The sequence below is a fragment of the Tiliqua scincoides genome, chromosome 6 (assembly GCF_035046505.1).
Source record: "Tiliqua scincoides isolate rTilSci1 chromosome 6, rTilSci1.hap2, whole genome shotgun sequence".
Taxonomy (NCBI): domain Eukaryota; kingdom Metazoa; phylum Chordata; class Lepidosauria; order Squamata; family Scincidae; genus Tiliqua; species Tiliqua scincoides.
The window spans coordinates 26,825,457-26,845,323 of record NC_089826.1 but is presented as its reverse complement, the minus strand read 5'-3'; the positions used below and the strand labels follow the sequence as shown (position 1 = coordinate 26,845,323).

General features: G+C 40.5%; 1 protein-coding gene across 1 annotated transcript in view; it reads left to right on the top strand.

Moving 5' to 3' along the window:
- ARSJ (arylsulfatase family member J) overlaps positions 1 to 19,867 on the top strand; it is a 59,409-nt gene that overhangs the window by 765 nt on the left and 38,777 nt on the right. The window lies entirely within an intron of this gene.

The window sequence follows — 19,867 nt, the reverse complement described above, 5'->3', positions numbered from 1 at the left end:
GCATGAAAGCTCCAGCCACAATAAATCTGTCAAGGTCAAATCCTATCCAGCTTTCCAGCGCACCGTGCCAGTGGGGCATGTACTGTATCCTGTGGTGGGGGTGGGCAGTCACGAAGGCCTCCTCCAGGTAAGGGAATGTTTGTTCCCTATCCTCTGCAGCACCGGCACTAGAAAGTTGGACAGGATTGGGCCCTCAGTGTGCCCAAATGTTCCCAGCCTGTGTATGGGGTGTGTGTGTGTATTATTATTAATTATTATTAACAGTATTTATATACCGCTTTTCAACTAAAAGTTCACAATGTGTATGTTAGTAAGTTAGTACTTTCAGGAATTTTGGAGATTTAACTTTGCTTAAAAGTTCTAACCTTCACTAAGGTTTAGAAGGTGATGGGTTAACACATGAAATAAAAATAAAAATCCATACTTTGATGAATAAGGGCTTTGGCACTGGGAGCTACATAATATGATAGCACAAAGGCTTTTTGTCAGTCATGTGTGTGGAAGCTCCGAGCAAGTGAGCGTCGAGATCAGTTCCAGCAATTTTATTACCACAGAAGGGAAAAAGGATGGTTTGAACTCAAAGTCCGGAACGTCAAACAAAAAGTTCCAGGAGAATTAATGAAAGTTTGAGTAACTTGGGTTTGTTGCTGTGCAAGAGTCTCGGCTTTCATCACAAGTCACCAGAACATCTTTCTGAGAACTTCAGTTGGCTGGTGCTAAGAACAACTTCAGTGGAAACTGCTGCCCAAAGAGAGTGCTCGTTTTAGAAGCACTCAGTGGGTATTTTGGCAAGTTCTTGAATTGCTTTTCTGACTTCTCACACCTGTATAGTGGGTCACATTGACCCACATTAGATGCCTGTTAAGATGTTAATGTTGTCATTATCTTAGTCCTTCTTTCTGTCACATCCTAGCATGAATTAAAAAAATAAATGCTTATCTCATTTTATAACCATATTTGCATGTTTTTTAAAACAGACATTTCTTTCTAAAGAACTTCACAACCTGTAGCAGCACAGTACACAGGACAACTCCCATATATTAGGTTTTGGTTTGTCTAATTATCAGAATTTTTCATTTGTCCTTTGTGTATAACCCTGTATGTATGGCACTCCAATTTACCCAAGCTTCTGGTTAGCTACATTTCTGCTTGCCATTTGGATAAATATTGATGTATTCATAGTTTTTAAAGTATAACTTTCTCTTTATGTAAAGTTAGAAATGCATTTTCACCAGACAGCTATAACCAAATACTTTATTATAAGTATGTGCGTTGCATCTTACAACCCTTATCACTCATTCTGACACATGTTCAAAAGATTGCTCTTATTTCTGGCCATCCCTTGGCATGATTTTGAACATGGAGTTTCCAGATTCAGGTCTGATATGGTGCCTACTGAACCATATTCTCTGTTCTTTGAGCACACTTAACAAACAATGTTGAACTTGTCTGGTTGGGGCAACTGCCTAAAGAAGAAGACACACATGTGCCAACACTCCATAAGTTTGAGATGAATGAGGAACTCAATATTCACCCTAAACATTTTTCAAGTCTGAGGAAACTAGGCTATGCAGATTCTTATGCAAAAGACAGACATTTTATCATCTGTTACTTACTCATTGCTTATCACTGTACTGGATATGATGCAAAAATTAAAAATACGTATGGCCCGATCCACAAACTTACATCCTAACAAAGTTCAGCACAAGAGGGAACTCTTTCTTATCATAAACTACTTCCAAACAAATTGTCTCATGTTTTATTCACAGAATGTCCCACCTTGTGGCTACTTCAGTAATTGCTTATATTACTAAATGTGCATGTTCATGCATCTCACACGCAGGTGTGCATGTCCAAATAATTTGTTTTAGGTGCCACAAAGCCACAGTACTGGAAAGCACCCCCTTGGTAGTTTACACACATTATTAGGAACGATCTCTTCAAAAATGCACCTGTACACGTGGTGCAGAGCCACGCATATGAAGAATCATTACAGTTAAGAGGGGGCATGAATGTAAAAATCCAGCCTCACTTATGTTAGTAGAGTTGTTTTAATAAAATGGAAACTGTTTTTACTTTTGTTGGAACAGCTGGAAACAAAGTGAGAGCAAAAGTTACAGAGCCACTAGTAAATGCTCTGCAGACCAGATTTACAGTTCACAGTCTGGTAGGCAATCTCTTCAGGCTGTACATATCAGTTATTCATTCATCTGGCTATGGAGTGCTTTTGTCTAGGTGATGATCTGTCACTACTAAGGTTGGAGAAACTGGGTCATCATTGGGCCTCAGAAGAGAACAAACCAACTGAAACCAAAGGAATTTAGATTGTCAATCTAGATTGCTGACTATAAAGCACATGCTGTTTAAATTAGGCAAGGAGAGAACTAAAACAAACAGATGGGTTGGGGGAAGGGGATTTATGTTTTTTAAAGTACGTTGTTCTGAGATTTTGATTTTGAAAACCCAATTGCTGTACTTTTGAAAATAGTCATTCCTCTCTTATGTAGCAGAGAAAGATAACTATACTTTTCCATTTCTTTACTTTGTAATACAGTCACTTTATGAGCAAATAGGGGATGGTGTTTATTCATCTGGTCCACCTCAATTAGCAGTAACATATAATATATAACATTTGTTATATGTTACATATTTAAATATAGTAAAGCCAAATAATATAGTAAAGCCAGATTTAAAAGATTCAGCCCAGATTAAAAAGAACCTTACAACATTTCCAGAACTTAATCAGGCTTGAGTTTTAGCAAGTTTCTAACAAGAATGTCTTCCTGCATACTCTTGCTGCCCAAACACATTTGCTGTGAATTTAGGAGCATGCTTTGGATTAGGGATTATGGTGAAGGAATATGAGAAATGAGAGTTATGAGTTGCCTGAAAATCAGTAAATCAGAAATTATAGCTAGAGTTTTGAATTATGCTTGTAATTGATTTCAGTTTAGATGCTGTAATGTGCTTCCTTGCAAGAAGGTGGGTTGCTCATATTGTATCCCATCTGAAACTTTCAAACAAGTATCCAAGGCAATTCTATATATGGAACATAGTAGAACATAGTAGAGTTGTGATGATACAAAGGCATGAATTACAAAGTCATGATGAACAAATCCTGCAAAAAAAAAAAAAAAAAAAAAAAGGAGTTACAGTCTTCTCAACAAAGAAAATTAGCATAAGGCACTCCTGGCTTCCTTTACAGGATAATGTACTAGGTACAGACCTCTGCCAGAGTTGCAGAGCTTTGTGATAATAATGGGAATTTGAACATAAATTATTACAGGAATTCTGCTTGCCCACATTTTTGTCAGTATATTGAGCTCAAATTTGTCTTTCCCACATTCATTCACCAATTGCCACTGGAAAAAGTGCATTCCGACCCTTAGGTCTGGTCATATTGAAAAAAATGATAACATTGAGCGTAAAAGCCAATCTTGCAGAATTCCACAGAAATGGTTCTGGGGAAATGAGAAGCAATCACCTATTGCTTTGGTCTTAGGACATCTCTGCCAAGACTAATGAAGTGTCCAAGGCCCTTAGATGCCTGCCAAGTTCTGAAAACATGTAGCTGACACCAAATGATCAATGGTATCAAAGGTTATAGGACTATGGTGATACCAACTGCTTTTGGTGAGCTGGCTATTGACCTTCCTTGGACAGCAGTGTTTTGACTATTGTGATCCATGCTTTGATAATCTCTCATATTGAGTACTGCTGTAATGCACTCTATGAGGGACTTTCTATAAGGCAGTTTAAAAGCCTCAGCCAGTAGGTGCTGACTTTTCCTTTAAAGCCTGAAATTTTACATAACCTGAGCCCTACATAACCTGAGCCCAGCATATCAGTGGGAGTGACATATTTCAGCGGTAGAGCAAAAGCTTTGCATGGAAAAGAACTCAAGTTCAACTCCTTCTATTTTTAGTTGTCCAGTTAAATGGTTTCATGTACAAAGGCTAGGAAAGACCTCTTTTGTCTGAACCCATGGAAATTTATTGCCTGTTGGCATTGGCAGTGGTGGCCTCCTATGGCTCAACAACCCAACAATCTAGTGAAAGTTTGCGATTTACCAGCATATTTGCTGTTACTATACTGCTATATTGTCCTATTGTATTGCTCGTTTGAATTACTATTTAATGTGTTGTACTGATGTTTAGGAGATATATAAACTGCCTTTCTGCTAAGACACAGTCCAAGAAGCAGGAACATTAGGGTCATGGTCTATTTTAGCACAGGCATAGTGCTCAGACTGGGACATACAGTATCTGCAAGTTGTCCACTCGGTATAGTACTTGGGTTATGATCAAGAACATAAGATTGATGCACCCTTATGTATCCTTAGCTAACTTGCCATCTTGTCACTAGGGAACATGTTTCCTGAATACTGTATTTCAAAACTGCCTGTCTGTTCCTCTTCATAATCTTTTCCTAGATGGAACTCATTCAGTTCCTTCAGCCCAAGAAGGACACATCAAAGAATGTGCAGTACAGATACCAATGACATGGTTATACATTAAAAAATCAACATAATGTAAATATACTTTCTGGAATAAAATAGAATGTTCTCGTGTGGCAAAGTTGTCTTAAAGTCATTGTATGTTACAGCACACATTTATGAGGAGCTATAAAGGACTTCATAAGAAATCTAAACTTGGTATTTTATATGATGTGTACCACATGTCTAAGCACATGTTTGAAGAGTGATCTTCAATATTTAATACAGGTTGAGTCTCATTATTTGCGAGGGTTCTGTTCCCAGAATTCACATGGATAGCAAAAATTGCATTAAAGCAAATCCATTTAAAAAACAAAGTCCCTTTGCTAGGTGATTTTAAAAACTGCCTTGCTGACCTTTGTGATATAAAACAGAGACATTAGGCAGACTCTGTTCACCAATCATTCTCTCTCCAGGCACTTAGAAAGGCTTTACTCTGAGCCAGTGACCCCTCCCTTCACCAATGCAAAGTGATTATCTTTCTTTCATGTGCTCAGGGGGAAGGGAGGGGTTGCTTGCCTTGGAGTGAGTGCCTAGAGAGAGAATGATTGATGGATTGTCTACTGAACAAGGCTATTGTTAAACGACTGTTATTCTTTAATTTAAAGGGCCCTTCTCATTGCATTGAGATAGAAAACTTCATGGATTTTTTCATGGGTGAAAAATCCATGAATATTTAGGTTATACCTGTAATCACTTGCATGACTCTCTACAGCAGTAAGAAAAGCAGGTTTTTTTTAACTGTGATTTTAAAGGGATGCATTTTCCCCCTTCTCCAGGGATCAGCACATTCCTTCTCATTTGCAGTGGCCATTCGTATTGAGTCAAATTCGTGTATAAAAAATCCATATATAACAAGGTTGAACCTGTATTAAATATGTCTGGTAATATTAAGTTAATAGAACACATGCATGAGTTCTTCAGATTAATAGATGAATTTATTTTCAACTAAATAGCTTGAAAATTAGAGATAGTAGAATTATGCTTCTTAGGGCACAATCCTATCCTACACTGGGACAGGCAAGTCAAGAGGCTTGTGCTGTATCCAGCGCAGGATAGGGGCCCACAGTGTGTCAGCCAGAGGTAAGGGGAAACTTTTACACCCTGGTTCCAATGGGTCTCCTGAAGTGGCACAAGTCCGAGGACAGTGGAGCAGCTTGAAGCTGCTCCGAACTCCCCGGGAATGGGGGTTGGGATCCAGCATAACTGCTGGATTCCAGCCCTGCCTCCCCCTTCCCACCTGCCTGCCCCCAGGGCCACCCACCGCCTGCCCTCCCCCCACCCCGGATTGCCTCCCTCTCATCTCCTCCCCACCTCCTCTCCGCCCACCGCAGTGTCTTGTGTCAGCCAAAGGACTTACGCCAGCTCAAATACTTGTCTGGATCACGCCCTTAGATAATTATTCTGCAATTATAAATAGTGAGGCATATTCCCAAGTAAACACTGTGGGTCAAACTCAAGTCCCACTGAAATCAACAACCAAATTTAAGGTAAGAATTACCACAGTCCTAGCTACACAGTAGAGACTGGGCTATTCTACTTTCAGTTCTGATTCTTAGAATACGATTTACAGGTTACAAGCCGTTGTCCTTTAAATTTGGTTATTGGTTTCAGTGGAACTTGAGTTTGACTTACACTGCAACATTTACTGGGAAGTATGCCTCACTGTTTTAAGTGGTGTTAATCTTAGGTAAGTGTGTATAAGATTGCAGCCTAACTTTCTGTGGATTAGAGCCATTGTGTTAGAACTTTCTTGTGAAATGTATCCTCTTTAATTCAGTGCTATAGGGCGATGATAACTGGCACTACCCCATGGCTATAGTGACAGTGTTATACTCTTCATGAATTGTACACAAAAACCATAAACTTAACAGTGATATGAAGCTCAGAGATGCCCCCCAATTGTCCTTGCTGGTATGTAACATTTTTTCTTACTTTCGAAACCATTCCGTTCCAAAGCATTCATGATTCATCTTTGACTGGTCAGTGGCTAGATTTTCAGATTGATGGTAATAACAGTACATGGATTTTCAATGTGTAATAAATGGCAATGAGGTAATTTTATTAGAGCTTAAGAGTGCTGCTGAATTCTGAAGTTGCATGACTATCGCACAAGTACTTTCCAGTTGGTGCCTGTTTAAAATCTGTGAAACTGCTAAATTGCTCATGCCTTGAATGAGCTCACTCTAACTTTACTCATATTCTAATTCTATCATGTCTTAAATATCATGGCTTAGTCCACCTTTGAAAATATGTCATCCCACCCACTCTTTCTGTAGAACATGCACAGAAGATCCTGGTTGATTGTGTCTAGTGTTACTGAACCTGTGGACTACCAACATACATTAAAAGCCTTCTTTACTATTTTTCATACATAAGATAGTAGTGGATTCTGTCTGTCCACAAGTGAATATGTTAGGCCCAATATAGAGAATATTATGTATGCTTAAATCTCATTGAAATAAATAGGCGTAAGCACAATTACCTTTCTTGGGATTAGGGCCACTGCATTAGAATGTGCTTATAAATTTAGACCTTTGCTGTGGCAAAAACCACTCCCTGCAGGGGGAGTGATGAAAGGTTAGTGACTGAAAATGGCTGATAATTCATTTTCCTTTACTTTCAGAAAAGTTCCTGAAGTCAACCAGACTTTCAAAATAGAATTCTATTTCTTCTGCTCATTATTCTGTTTTAAGAACTACCCATTCCTTCAATTTCAGGAAAATTGTATATATAAATAAGTTGTGTCCGTAGATTCTTTTCCACTTTTTGCCTTTTTGTCTGTGGTATACAGCACTCCCAAATGCATACATATATATGAAAAGGCCGGATCCCAAAGGATCTCCTCTATGGAGAACTCGTGCAAGGAAAGCCCCCTACAGGTAGACCACAGCTGCGATACAAGGACATCTGCAAGAGGGATCTGAAGGCCTTAGGAGTGGACCTCAACAAGTGGGAAACCTTGGCCTCTGAGCGACCCGCTTGGAGGCAGGCTGTGCAGCATGGCCTTTCCCAGTTTGAAGAGACACTTGGCCAACAGACTGAGGCAAAGAAGGAAGGCCCATAGCCAGGGAGACACACCAGGGACAGACTGCACTTGCTCCCAGTGTGGAAGGGATTGTCACTCCCAAATCAGCCTTTTCAGCCACACTAGACACTGTTCCAGAACCACCATTCAGAGCGCGATACCATAGTCTTTTGAGACTGAAGGTTGCCAACTACTATATGAAAAGGCAGAACACGCATACTTCCACTAAAACAACTTAGCACAGTGAAAATCTTTGTATTTAACAACCTACCAAAGTACCTGACTTGGCTCAGAGGGAGGGACACAGTCTTCTTCCCCCCAGTTGAGGCTAGGAACTGTGTGAGGCTGAATGAGGGCTGCCTCTAATCTGGATCTCAGAAACAGCACACATCTTTCAGGAACTAGAAGGGTATGTTTAGGTTGACTTCAGAAGCTTCTGCTCTAATGGGCTGAGAAATTGAGACCCATGTTTGATGTGAAAGAGCAATGGTGACAGAGCTGAGACTGTGAGATCGTGTTCAAAGAACATAGCCTTAGGTCTCCTAGTACTTATCTTAAATCTTTCTATTCTTTGTTTTCTTGTTCTAAATATTGTTAAGTACTTGGTTCTGATTTATGGGCCCTGCTAACTTTGGTGTATGGAATATGCCCCAGTTCCAGACTCTTCTAGAGAGAGCTCCTTGAATAATTTATTTCAATATAATTGTTAAAATTATAGCTGTAGAGTGCTTCAACATTCTCAAGTGGCTGACTGTTGATTTATTTGAAAGATGGATTTATTTATTAAGGCTGAATATGAAGCATATTTTAAAATTTGAGCACAGTTCTCTTCTGTACATTTTATATGTTTGTGTTAACACTATTTGAGCTGCTCCTCTTCACAGCGGGCTGCTCAAATTTGCATTAGAGCCCCCCCTTTTCATTTCATTCAAACTCTAAATGGGAAAAATATGTAAATAAGGAAGGCCTGGTGGTCATCAGGTATTTGCATTTTTGAACAGCCATTGGCAAAGTCCAAGAACTCTAAAGAAAACTGTATACAGTAGAACCTCCAAAGTTGACCACCTCTCTATAATGACCACCTCCTTAAGTTGACCTAATTTTCACAGTATGGACAGACGCTGCATATACACTATGGGAGACCAACCTCTCTATATTGACCACCTCCGTAAGTTGTATCTTGACCACTTCGACCATTGCACAGACCAACGCACAGAGTATTAATTTACCCTCCGTTAAGTTGCCCACTGAATGCAATACTGTGGGCCTGTGTTTTGTCTGGTTTGTCCCATCTTGGAAAAGCAAGAAGCCATGTGACAATCCCTCCCCTGCGCCTGCTAGCACGTGTGCAAAAGCGTTTTTATAGGTGGGCACACTGCACATAGCCGACAGACCTGTGCTGGCTGCCGATTGTATCTGGACATGTACCAAGTTGTGAGGGACATGCGGTTGCTTGTGCATAGATCCTTCTGGAGCACTTCACAATCCCTTCTGGTCTTCACCACTCAGAAAAGTTTAGTGTCATCCACAAACCTGTCCACCTTCCTGCTTATCCCTGTTTCCAGGTCTTTTACGAAGATGTTGAAAAGCATCAGTCCCAGGACAGATCCTTGAGGCACTCCACTTTCCACCTCTCCCCACTTTTTTGTCAATTGCCCAATGACACCCACTCTGTTTCCTGGTTCTCAACCAGTTCCCAATCCATGAGAGGACGTGTCCTCTTGTTCCCTGGTTGTGGAGTTTTCTCAACAGCTTTTAGTGAGGGACCGTATCAAACACCTTCTGGCATTTAGTGAATCTGAGGAGACCCAGTGGAGGCCAGGCAGCCTAAGTAAAAAAGTGTTGTTGTTTTTTTTAGCTGTTGGGGCTATGTAACATGCTACATGCTATGGGCTGGCAAGGGATAGCATTGGTCTGCTTGTCTGCTATGAAACCAAGTATTTTTTTTTAACTTACAATTTTTTTTAAGCTTATGAATTTTCAGGGGGTTTTTAAAACACTGATTGTGGACTGTTTATTCTCTGTCTCTTGATATAGACATAGATGATATAAATAGTAAGCATCAAAAGAGGATCAATTCTCATTGATATTTGCAATAAAACTTTTTAAAAATCCAATCTAAATAATAACTTGGCCTTGCATTTGTTGTCCTGGGAGCTAAACATGATAACATTTAAATGCCTTTTTCCATATGTTGACCACCTCCCTATGTTGACCAATTTCCTCCAGTCCCTTGGGTGGTCAGCTTAAAGAGGTTCTACTGTAGTCATGGGATAGATGGACAGGTACTCTTAAAAACTGGTGTCTGTTAAAAACCAAGATGCAGAAGAGAAGGATAAATGGAAAGTTTTCATAATGGAGAGAAATCACAAAGTGAATAACATTAGGAACTGTGTGCTATTTAATGTACTCATGAATAATCTGAACTCAGAGCAAGAACTGTATCCAAATGTATTGATTAGTTTATTAGTATTCCATCTTTCCTCCAAGGAGCTCAGAGCAGCACACATGCTTATTAACCCCCTCCCATTTATCCTCACAGCAACCCTGCATGAAGGAGTAGGTTGCGGAGAGAGATTACCCCCAGGTTGCTCAGTAGTATAAGAGCATATGCGAGTGGGGATTTTGAACTTGGATTTCCACACTGGTTCTCAGTTTACAGGTGCCACCAATATTTTCAGGATGGTGAAATCCAAAGCAGCTATGTGGTATTCTCCAGTGTTATAACAATACACCTGATGATTTATGAAGGCTTTTCTGTATTTAGGTTAATAAAATCAGGGAGATACTCAAGGTGGCTGCTAACAGAATATAGTATAGTAAAATAAAAAAAATAAATGGAAACAATAGCAGCAATCAATTTCCCTGAAGGCAACAGAAATAACTTCCCAAGCAAAAGGGTACAAGGGAACAAGGGAATTTTAGTCCATGGATTCTTATCTGGGGGTATCTATACCCCTTGGAACCAAATGATGGGTGTACTTCATCTCTGACCTCAGTCTCTGAACAACTAAAAAATTATGGTTAAATTAACTATCACCATTATCAATATGGATTGAGGCATTTTGTTCCTAGATATCCATATGCAAAGTAAAACTAAGCTATTGACATCTTTTGCAATCATACTGCTACCTAATAAGATTGGTGGTGATGATGATGATTTTGACTGGTGCAGGGGGTATGGGGATACATTGAGCAATCTAATGGGTATTTGTAATAGTAAAAATATTAAAAACTTCTGCTTTAGTTGATGCTAAAATAGGTGGCTCTGCCCGTACCTACTCTATATACAGATAGCTCTAGGTACTTGTGGAGGGAGTTCCATAACTTGGGCGCCATTGCAGAGAAGGTCCTATCCTGCATCAGAGCCGAGCTACTACTGCAGAAGAGCCCTCTGAAGTGACCTCAGAATGTGGATAGTTTATTATGTACATATGATTATTTCTTTTGGGTCAGATTAATGACCCATCTAGCTGGATAGTGGTGAGATTTAGATTTTCAAGGAAACTTCTGATACCGCATTGTACAGTATTCCTAGAGATTGCTTCAGTGTCTCTGAAGTTTGCCTCTGGCAGGAGTTCCAGTGTTGATTATACTCAAAGCATTAAAATAGATTCTTTCAGTTTTCTTCCTAGCAATCATTGACATTTTTTACTTCTGTGAACTTCTCAAGGTAAAAGTAAATATGGACTACTTCAGAAGGTGCATCATTAGTTTAATATTTGCTCAGGCAAAGATAAATATTATTATGCAGAGTCTGAAACAAAAACAACAAAAAAGCTCTATGTACCAGGGATATCACTTTTAAAAAAATGAGGAAAAAAAGAAAATATTGTAAAATATCAGTTAAACTCTTTCCAGTTCCATTCATTTCAATGAACGAGAGCTAAATACTGTATATTCTTAGTTCTCTCTCTAAAATAAAATATTTAACTGTAGCTGGACTGTTCCCATAGACTTCCCAGCAGAAAGCATTAATGATTATTCCAGTGAAGTAATGTAGTAAAGTACTGTATTGCCAATCTTTTTTAAAAAAAAGAAAAACAAAAGCTGATATTCACAAGTTGTTTCTTGTAGCTTGAGGAAAGATGCTATATAAATCTTCTAAATAAATATTCTGAGAAGGCAAGTAAGAGCAGAAATAGGTTTGATGGTCCCTTCAGATTATAGCAGTGTTAGAAGCTCTGGTTCTCAGACCTGTTTCTAATTCCTGCTTTGCCCTATACCTGAAACATGTGTCCTGCATGGACTTGCAGATCACCAGCTTGTGTAGAAAGAAGGTTACGCACACACGTTCAATGAAGAATATGTTATTACATCAAATCGCATGTTGTCCTCAACTCTTTTCCAGGCCTCTTTATTGGCTGTATCCCAAGCTGCAGTACAGTTTGTTTCTGATGCCTCAATGCTCACCTTTGCATTATTGGATAGTGAAACGTGAATTTCATAGAACAGGTGAGAACCAAAGCAATTCTGCATGCTGCCTCTTGTATGCGCAGACTTCTGAAGTCCATCACTGAACACTCAGTAGTTTGCCAAGTACTCAGATGCCCAGGAGCAACTGGTTGTAGTGTCTCATTTATGTATCTGTGTCCAGTGAACACAGTGCAGAATTCTACCACAAGTTGTTTTCTTTTTAAAATTGCTCCCTACAGCTAAGATGGATTCTGTCCTGAGCTGAAAGTGGTTCATCACACACAGTTTGATCCAAAACCGGCTAAGATGACTAGTTTATTCTACACAGCCCTTCCTGCTGATGCTTGCGTGAGAATGAAACCTTTCAGGGACTGAACTGGAAATAGCTAGACCAGTGTTTCCCAAAGTGCTTGGGCCCTTAACACCCTTTGCACTGCAGCAGTAGCACTCAAACCTGGAAGTAAGTTACAATTATGTGAAACACGTTATATAGTGGGTCCATGCAAATAAAGGAAGGCATAGTGATATCAGCTCAATATGTTTATTCCATTTTCAGAACAGAACCTAGCAATGAATCTGACTCAAGGCAAACACCCCTGGCTTTTTATAGCCTTTAGCTCCGCCCAGACTTCCCATGATTGGTGCAGTTGAAACATTAACTAGAGGGCCAATCGCATGGTAGGATTTCGATCCCTCATCTGATTGGCCAGAAATAAGTCTGAGCCAATCAGTTATGCAGAACTTGCATACATAACACACGTCATGATGACGTCACTGATCACTTACTTCTGTGTTGGGAAGTGTAACAGAGCCTAAGAACAAGGAGGTCAGGGCAAGCATTTGGTGTTTGCGCACAGCCTACGACGCCAAGCCTCCTGCTGCTGTTTTAAGGCTTGTGCTGCAGTCTCCCACAATGCCCCGGTGCATCGCAACGCTCAGATTGGGAACCACTCAGGTAGACCGTAGTATTACATGTGGTTTGGAGCTAGGTAAAAATAAATGTCAATGACATGGACCCTTACAAAGAGCTTCAGAATTTACTTAAGAACAGTTCCTTCCCTTTTGGATCTAGATCTCTTGGGTGCAGTCCCTCTGCCAACATTTTGCCATTTTATATTCCTTATATCAGTTCTTAACCATTGAATAAATCTGACTGAAACAAGAGTTTTGGATTGCATGAGATAAGCCTTCACCAAAAGTACCCATGATTGAATTTCTTTAGATTGGCACACAAAAGCATTGCAGAACAATGTGCTTCCCTAGTTTTATGTGAGAGTCTTTTAGATAATTTGGTAGCTAATTCTGTTAGGAATTTCTCAGGGTCACGTTAGACTGTCCAAGGTTCCTCTGTGCCATTGTCTGTATTTTTCATACCGGGGAAGACACGCCAAAGTAATATGATGGCTTCAAATATGCTCTGCAGAATGTTAGCAACATTTTTCTTTCTTTTTAAAAATGAAAATATTCCTGGATTGTGAGGAGCAGAATCACTACTTGGCCATGACTTTTGTTGCTGTTATTTCACTTCAGCTCTCAGCTGGCAGACTACGGGTTTTTAAGTCTGTTGCCTCTCCCACACAGTCTTTTTAATGCCAGCCTGTGCAAGTGTCATTCTACTTAATACATTTTAAAGTTAATGAAAATATTTTCTTATTCAACAAATCTGCTCCCAGTATCTGATGAGTCATAGTAACAAAACAAAACAAAAAATCTCAAAGAAGCTAACCAGATTTACCCATGTGGCTAACATAGCAAAGTATGATAAGTGAACTGTATTTGTTTATCTTCAGTACTTTCCTTTGAATATAAAGAAATGGTGTTACAAGGCAGTTAGATTAATATAGTAATGATGTTTATTATACAACTGTATATACTGACCTTTTTCTAAAGGATTAAATGTGTGTCCATAATTCCTCCTCCTTTTTATGATCATAACAAGTCTGTTAAGCTGAATGATAGTGTAGGAGGAATCAACTGCTCCAGGTTCTGAACCTAGAGACATTTACACACTGAAACAGAAATCTCCCACTTTAGAGATTTCTCCTTATCTTTATTTCAGAGAACAATTGCCCTGGTGCACATCCAACATATCTAACACAGCCCAGCTATAAATGACTGCACACCCTGATAATAGTGGCTGAACCTTTTCATAAAACCAGCCTACCTACTACCATATTTAGCCATTTTCCTGTTACTTAAAATTAAGCATATGTACTACTCTAGTTTATCAGAATTTAGTTATATAATGTTATATAATGTTGACATGCACAGACTGTCCTCCACTCTCCATGTCCCAGTCATCCATCCAGAAATGATCTCCAGAACCTTATTGACGTGCCTCAAACATCATGTATTTTTCTACTGCTGATATGGTTAGTACATGCATAGTTAAACAATAGGCAAGGCCAAAGCCTGTTCCTAACATCTGTAGCTAACGACATATCTTCTCTTTCCAGCCTGTAATAAGAAAATGGTTGTACGCGTCGGCTACATGGATTTTACAATACAGTAGTAAAACTTATAACATGCTATATAAGAGAAATGCATACATGAGGCTGCTCAGCGTCACTAATGGTTGCAATACTGTTCTGGGCCTTCAATTTCTGCGACAATAGTGGCTAGACCAAGATTAGCCAGTAAAGTTCATGGCTGATCAGGATTTGAACCTGGGTCCTCCTGGTCGAAGTATAACACCCTAACCACTACATCAGGCGGTTTCTGAGTCACGGCGAAATCCTACTCAGGTCCAGCCTGTGCGGTACTGGGACACTGGAATCCAGGCCAGCTGAGAGAAGTAAGTAAAGAGAATTTTTACTTACCTTCTCCAACTCTCCCTGATCCCCTGTGGGAACTGCTCAGATCTATAGCAGCTGTTTTGCCGGTGTAGATCTGAAGTGCTGCAGGGGACACGTCAGGCCCAGGACTGGAGCCCTGTATCCTATGGATCCCACTGCTGCCAATATCTGTCCTTGTCCCACCCCCAATCCAGCCCAGCATGATCTGTCCCTGCTACCAACTTGCTTGTGTTAACAGCTGGTTTGTAGCCTGCTGCTGGGCTTCTTGGCTGCTGTGCTGTCAGCAGCGGGCCACAGACCATCAGTGCTGCAGCAATGGCCACTCACATGATATAGTGGCAGACCGTGTGTATATCATGCAGATAGGATTGGGCTATTGGTCTCTCTAATGACATGGAAGATGGTAAAATGTAATTTATCTCAAGACAGATTCGCACATTACTTTTTCAGGATTTTGCAGATCCAAGAGTCAGCTGTGTTTCTGACTACTTATATTACCTTGTTGGCATCCTTCAGTCTTGGAAGACTATGGTGTCACGCTCTGAATGGTGGTTCTGGAACAGAGTGTCCTCTCCAGTACGCGAAGCCTGGGTAAAGTAGGTATGGTGGATAGGCTGTTACCCATGCAGCAAATCCCCCCTCTCCACGTCGCTGAAATGGTCCAACGGAAAGGCAGAGGCCAGTACGGTTGGTTCCAGCGGCGTCGCAGGAGTTGCCAGAATGTGACTGTGTTCAGCCATGAACTGCCTCAGGGACTCCGGCTCCGGATTTTGCCTTGAGGTTGACTCCTGAAGCCTTTTCCATAACTGGATGTAGCCACAAGGCAGTAGAGGTTTGGGATCAGAGTTTTCCTTCTCTCAGATGAGCTGCCTTCCCAGGCTGACGAGTCCCATCTACCCGGTGGCTGTTTAGTCGCCTCTTAGGACAAGTACAGCCAAACTGAGGGCCTATTCTTATCCCCAGCCCCCAGGGGAATTTTTTTAATATTACCTAATAATATCTGAAGCAGTAATACATGATTGTCCCTCTCAAGAGGTGCTTGATGTTGTCCAACTAGTAGTATAAGACCAGTGGATAGAGATGCACATTTCCATATGCATTGCAAGACTGTTGGGATGTATTTCCATCCTTGTTGTGCAAATTAGGATTCCATTGGATTCATATGCCTCATATTGGTGATTCATAGCCAGACTGTATATCTGCATCCAGTCTGCACATTTTGTTCCCAATCTTGCGAAGGAATCTTTGCTTGGAAACCTACTCTATACAGGTTACTGTGTTTTATATTAATATGGCAGCAGGTGAGATCTATGTGTTATGACCTCATGCATTACACCACAGTTTCTCAAACTGTGGGTCACGAACCAATTTCACGTGGGTCCCCATTCATTTCAATATTCTATTTTTAACTTATTGGACTTGATACTACCATGGTATGTGACTGCATTTGGGGAAACGTTGCAGACCTGTAATTTTAACTACCTATTTTGTATATTCTTTTAACAATGATAGTCAATGGAACTTACTCCTGGGTAAGTGGGGGTATGATTGCAGCCTAGTATTGTTAAAAATTGTGCTGCTTGATGATGTCACTTCCGGTCATGACATCACTTCCGGTTGGTCCTGACAGATTCTCATTCTAAAAAGTGGGTGCTGGTGCTAAATGTGTGAGAACCACTGTGTTATACTTTTCTCCAGGTATACATAGGCACAAGGGACTCTCAGTATAATAAAGGCCTGAGTTGGCTGTCAATTCTGACTGACCTCAGTTTAACCTGAAGGTCAAAGGAAAATAGAGAAGGGTAAGTCAAGAGATGCCAAAGAGATTCATATTAATACAACAAAATTAATAGTAAAAATAATAAATTGCCCAGCACATTTCAACAATTGATGTTGTCAGCACTGTGCCTTCTAAAGGGTCTACGGTGGTGCACAGACCCCTTCTGCAGCTGTGCAGTGTCATAACTCTTTGTGACGTCATCTGTGGAGGTTCAGCGATGTTCATCACCAAACTTCTGGTTTGCTAAGCTCCATGCTGCGTGGATCTTGGCTGAGAGGTGCACCTTCACTTGGCTGTGCATCTTAGAAGAAATGCTCCTTGTCAGAAGTGACAATTGCAGGTTCTTCTACATCAGAAACGTACTTCTGGAGTGTGCTAGTTGAACATATGGCTCCATGTTTAACTGAACATATCATAGCCGTGGCTGCAGTCTGAAGCTATGTTGCAGTAGCCTTTCCGGAACTGATCACTGTTAAGGAACCCAACATAAACCCCTTGAGTTCTGTCAAAGAAAGGCAGAACATCAGTATAATGCTGTGGTTTTCAAACTCTCAGGGAGTTTGAAGACGCAGTCCTTGCAGGGGAGGGGAGGGAGGCAGCAGGGGCAGGGGGGAAGGCAGCGACACGATCCCCAGGATCGCGTCGCTCAGGGGGACTGCAGGGACTGGGATGCACTGGGATGCAGCAAAATACATATTATAAATACCCTTTTGCAAATATTCTTTATGTTCAGTCTGTCAGGTGGTAGAAAGAAAGGGAGAGAGTTTTGCTATCTTTAATAAACTTTGAAAAAGGAAATTACTGCACAAATACCTGGAAAAAATTCAGCAATATCTAATCAAATAAATATTGAGAATGGGGATATAAAAATTAATCTGTCTTGTGGGGCTGCAAATGCCAGATGATGTTACCCAGTTGAGTTCTCCTTTGCTTTAGATCAATCCATGCGTGGCTGATTTACTACAAGTCTTGGAATTCAATTCTTTAGTTACTGTAAGCTTGGCTTTGCTATAGCAGCGTAATCCAGTACCTTTGGTTTGTAACCTGATACAAGATGAGAATGAGGTGTTTTTTTTTTAAGAAAGCAGATGTTTGATTCACATGTATGGTATCCTGGATTCAGATCTGCCTAAACAATGAGCAGATTTGTTAGACATGGCCAATGTTCCATTAAGTAGGGTGGAACATGTCCGTTTTATGGTAAGGGAGTCATTTAAGCACACCACGGAGCTCCTTTGCATACCAGTCATTGAACTTGTGCGTTTTTCCCACTATAAAAAGTTGTACAGTGTGGAAGAGAAACAAGTGTGTGTTGGGCTCTGAGCCAGTACTGCTATGCCTTTAGGATAAGGTCAGTGTGAATGTAGCATTTACTTTATTTCCATTAAGATTTCACACTTTCCAAAAGCCCAGGGCAGGCAATAAGAGATGCTAAAATGCAATTGTAGTCATGCTAATACACAGCATACAAGTCTGTGTTTTAGAACAATCACCTTTTATGTTTTAAAACTATAGAAGTGGGGGAGGCAAAGAAAGGACGAAGTAGGTTGTAAGGTAGGGGAAGCTCCATCCTTTGGGAGGCATGCAGCAAGCTGTGCTACTTGTTTGACACCTGCATTTCTAAGTATGACCAGCTTCGAGTGGTGTGAGAATATACAGTTGTTGAGAGTTGGGTACATGCCTCCTCATCCCTTTCTGTAGTACTGTCTGTAACACAGGAGAAGCTCCCATTGCATTGCTCCCACTCTGCTGCTTGTGATAAGATTATCTCACAACAAGATTATCTCGCCATCCATAAGAAAACCCACCCTCTTTTCCTTGTTGAAGCTTTTTGAAAGCATTTGATCACCTCATTGTCTTCAAAGAATTCAAAAAAGTTCGTGAGACAAAACGTCCTTTTGCAGAAGCCATGTTTAGCTATCCCTGCAAGTCGTGTAATAAGTCAGAATGCTTTTCACTATTGTTTGGCCAGCTTCATATTTATACAGGTATTTATATACCGCCTTTCTTTGGTCGTCAGATTTCTCCTCAGACTTTGATCCAAGGTGGTTTACATAGGCAGGCTGTTCTAAACCCCTGTAGGGATTTTTACAATTGAATAGTTCTAGTCTTTCATAGAACTCCTCGATCCAGCTGGATTCCTTCCTGGTCTGGCCTCTCTCTGACCCTTTGCTTCCCACGCTCCACTTGACGGCAACTCCTCTCTGCCACCGACGGTCAGCTCATCAGTATATCAGTGTGTCCTCAGTTCTTGGGTACTTCCGGTTGTTTCGAACTGGCAACCTCAGATCTTCAGGCATACAAAGTAGCAGCTCTACCAACTGACTAGTATCCATTTTAAAAATACCTCCAGCTCCATTTCTTAGGAGTAGGTAAAGCCAGTCTGTTATAGTTTTGCATGCCAGCTTTCCAGGAAGTGATTCTAGGTTATCTGTCCTCAAGATGATAGGCACAGCATCCATGACATTTCACAGGTAGGGCCGGGGTGTTTCAAGACCTTTGCAATTATGTTACTGGCACTTCTTATCCTTTCACACACACACACACACACACAGAGCACACATAGTATCACTGCTATGCGTCACTTTAGCCAGAAACTCTCATTTCTTCTATTAACGGTGATGGTGTCATACAATTGACAGCCTTTTTCAGCAATTTCTTGGAAAGGTGGCATATAAAATTAACAAAAGTCCATGTGTAGTCTAGCACTCATGATTGCATGTAAGGAACATTCAATTTAACAAGCTGATTTGATCCTTCTGTGCTTTGGGTCTATTGAATTTGTGGTCTGCATATTTATAACTCATGTTTGCAGCTGTTTCAGAGGTAAAAATGCAACTATGGTCACACTGCAAAGCGATCTAAGGCTGAGATAGCACTGGCCAGGGAACAGTGGAATTACAATCTTTCCCATAAGCCTTGTGCTATTTGCTTATCAGCTGCTAATACCGAGCATAAAATTATGTAGGTCATGTTGAGCCAAACTAAAATAATTTCCTTGTATAAACTGTTTTTATTACCAAATTAATCTTCTGAGCACTTTCTACATGTAAAATTCCATTTTAACAGTCTCCTTGCATTATTCCAAAACCACAGTGGGGCTGAATATACTCACATGTACACCAGTGCAGAAGTTGAATACAGTTCACTAAGCACTTATGGTTGAATAGTTCTGAAGTGGCCTGTTAGTTTCCAGAAGGCTTTCAGTGATACAACTCAGTGTGTGCGGTTTGAGAAATAAAAGTACACATACCCTGATCCAGTGAACCCAGTCCATACATGGAAACAGATTTCCATCGAGATCAGCTGTACCAGGTCTAAAAAAAGTCTGCTAAATGAGGTGATGCTGGAAA